Genomic DNA, 4,014 nt, shown 5'->3' with positions numbered 1-4,014 from the left:
ATTTAAGATATCTTTATTTTCAATGGAATGCAGATATCTCTTATTGAAATAAAGATATCTTTAAATAAATTAGAGATATCTGTATTTGAATATTTAAAGATATCTACTTTGTGTTTAAACAGATATATCTGTATTTTAAATATAGATATCTCTGATTCAATTCAGATATCTCTTTTTAAATTAAAGATATCTTTATTTTTTAAATCAATAATGATATCTTTATTTTAAATACAGATATCTGTATTAATAGGTGAAAATCCAATTAATACCACAGGTATCTGCTGTACTACATATGAGAGTTTGATGCTTTCATTTATTATGTAACTATAAACGTCATGACAGCACATCTACAATTATACACAATTTCAAGAATCATTAATATTCTTTTAATCTCCAAACGCTGCCCTGATTCTATTTTTATTATATGGTACTGGAACTTCATGATTGGTTTGTTAGTCCATCTAGCAGAGACGATGAGTCGTGGACCAAAACCAGGTCACCTATAGACCTACATTTTGACATTCAATCAAAGTCTGATTTGTACTCAAATTTAGGATTCGTCAAAAAGGTAACACGAAGAGAAAACATACATAAAAGAACCTGACTTGTGAAACATACCTAAATCATATGTTCGTAATGGAATAATTCTGTTTGATTCTTGGTCGAATCTAGCTACATGTGTATGTTCATTTCAATTAAGTGGGAATAAACTAAAGTTATATTGATATTTACTTTGCATCAGGGAACTATAAAGCATAACACACAAACATCATAGTTTTACAGCTTTATTTGTATAAACCAGTTATACATTACTCTCAAACAAAAATACATGCAAGAAATCAAGGAGCAAACATGCATGAAAAAATGGAAGAGCTCGAAGGAAATGAATATCATAAAGTTTTATTTTTACAAGCACTGAATTTCGGTGTGCTGCTCGACTGCATAGTTTAATACAGTGCTTTTACTGTCCAAACAATCTTTACATGGTAAATGTGATGGATTTGTGATTTGTTATTCATTCATTTCCTTTATTTCCTCCATCGATTCCTGTCAGATGTACATGTACAAGTAAAAAGGATTCCAGGTAAAAGTAAAAAATAAAACAAAGTTAGTCTCTTTCCAATTGTATTGATATGTTTAATCAAAACACAATTAAATTCAACAGTAACCTCAGTTCTTTCCTCCCAGTAACTTTGCAAAGATTTTCTGAATAAAAAAAACGGCACATATGCAAGTTTCAACTCTCAGTTGATATCATCAGAATCCAACTTTGTGGCAGTTTCAACTTCTTATTTTAAAAATCGGGAAGCAGACATTTGGAATCATAAAAAATACAGGAACTTGTGACAATATTCGTAATAAAAATTTTACTGGAACTTTAACCTTAAAGAAAATAATTACAACAACTAGTTTCTAAGTTACTGTACTAACAAATAAAAAAATGCATTAATCATATAATGAATTTACAAAGAGGATCTTGGCTTGACACTAATGGCATGGTCTGTTATACTGTAGTTTTACAGCGTTGCTTGTTTAAACTACCGGTAGTTATATGTTACGCTTAAACAAAAAATACATGTAAACAAGGCATCGCAAGCGATACAATTCCCCTCGCATGCTATCACATGAACTCTTGACGCAAAATGGTGGGTGGGGTTATTGGACATTAAAAAATATCAGTTGTCATTTACACTGATCTTCAATAGAAATGGAAGGAGTTATTATCAAGCATGTGCTCATTGCCAATATAAATAAATTATTATAAATAAATGTACGAAGTTTGGTCATGATCCATTCGAAAATGAAGTCGTAATAGCGCTCACAAAGATGTTCTATAAATAGTAATGGTGACCTTGACCTTGGTACCCTGAAACACGAACTCGTTCAAGGTATTCCAATGCTGGACCCATATATGAAGTTTGTTCAGAATCCGTTCAAAAATGAAGTCTAAAGAGCGCTGACAAAGATTTTCTATAAATAGTAATGGTGACCTTGACCTTGGCACCCTGAAACACAAACTCGTTCAAGGTATTCCAATGCTGGACCCATATATGAAGTTTGTTCAGAATCCATTCAAAAATGAAGTCGCAAGAGCGCTGACAAAGATTTTCTATAAATAGTAATGGTGACCTTGACCTTGACCTTGGCACCCTGAAACACGAACTCGTTCAAGGTATTCCAATGCTGGACCCATATATGAAGTTTGGTCAGAATCCGTTCAAAAATTCAGTCGTTAGCATTTTGGACCGCCGTCTGGAATCCATAAGCTTATTTACAAAATGTATATGAGCCATTATCAGAATTTGTCCAAATTCCTGTCCTGGCTCTTCTAAGTCATTTTTTATTTAAAAATATGGAAATACTCATATTTTTTCAACATACAAAATAAAATAACACCTGTATATCCTCATGCATTATTTGTGACATATTTTTTTCCCATAAGATTTTAAAAAATTGAAAAATAGATTTTCAAACAAAAATATATGTTATTTCACAACAGAAAAATATATTTTACCCCCACTTATATGTACAAATGTCATTTTATAATAGAAAATTAATGGGGGGAAAAAAAGAAGACGATTTTTTTAGGTTCATATGTGCTTGTCCCTATTTTTATTTTCCGTTATGTTAACTCATCAATTTTGGTTAATGTGTAAACTCATTTCTTACTGTAAAACCATCTCCCATAGTGCATTGTAATAAGACCCCCTTCCTGTTGATGAAATATGAGTTGAATGGAAGTGAATTTCAAAGATATGGAATCTGGTCACATCTTATACCAAAGACGTCCTAACAAACAAATTTTGATTTCCTTTTGTGTTACAACGATTGATTAATCACCGAGAGATCGTTGAATGATTGCTTTATAGCTGTATAATACCTTTGGTAAACTCTGAAAATTGAGACATTCAACTTGGAGCAAACTCATGGCATTTAGGAAAATAAGTGATTTTTTGTGAAATAATTCTGTTGTGTTAATCTTCCGTTATGTTACGTAACACAATGGAAATCAAAGATAAATCGTCACCTTATCAACAAAAACTGTTAAAAAAGTATTTTGTTTTACTTTGAAGATAATTGCAAAGTAAATGAAATTAAGATATTTGTAGGAATAATGAAGCTTGAATAACATTTTTCTTAAGAAATTTTATTTTATGGTAACATAACAGGTAAAACAAGAGATCCCAGAGGGATCTTGACGCCGCCCATTAAATGATCTATGTCAGTCAAATGAAAGACTGATCTTTTCTCTTCTTTTCCCTTCTTTCAGAACAGGCTTACAATACTTCCATTGTCAAAATCCAAGAGGAAACAATACACATGAAATTTGAGAAAGATCCCTTCAGTACCTTCTAAGAAATAGCGATAACATACTTCAACTATCAAAATTCAAAACTGCCTGTCCGCCATCTTGAATTACAATCAGTCCCATAATCGACCATGCACAACTAGGGACCATGGGGAACCTACACATGAAATTTGAGAAAGATCCCTTCAGTACTTTCTGAGAAATAGCGGTAACAAACTTCGATTGTCAAAATCCAAGATGGCTGCCTGTCGGCCGTCTTGAATTCCGATTGGTCCCAAAGTGGAATATGCACAACTAGGAACCAAGGGGAATCTACACATGAAATTTGAGAAAGATCCCTTCAGCACTGCCTCAGATATAGCGGTAACAAACTACAATGGTCAAAATCCAAGATGGGTACCCGTCGGCTATCTTGAATTCTGATCTATCCCAAAATATAATAAGCAAAACTAGGGACCAAGGGGAACCAACACATGGAATTTGAGAAATATCCCTCCAGTACATTCTGAGAAATAGCGGTAACAAACTTCAACTTTCAAAATTCAAGATGGCTACCTGTCAGCTATCTTGAATTCTGATCGGTCCCAAAATCAACCATGCACAACTAGGGACCATGGAGAACCTACACATGAAATTTGAGCAAGATCCCTTTGGTACTTTCTGAGAAACAGCAGTAACAAACTTCAATTGTCAAGATCCAAGAT

Source organism: Pecten maximus, chromosome 19, assembly GCF_902652985.1.
Source record: "Pecten maximus chromosome 19, xPecMax1.1, whole genome shotgun sequence".
Taxonomy (NCBI): domain Eukaryota; kingdom Metazoa; phylum Mollusca; class Bivalvia; order Pectinida; family Pectinidae; genus Pecten; species Pecten maximus.
The sequence above is the reverse complement of the archived record's forward strand: the minus strand, read 5'-3'. Positions refer to the sequence as shown.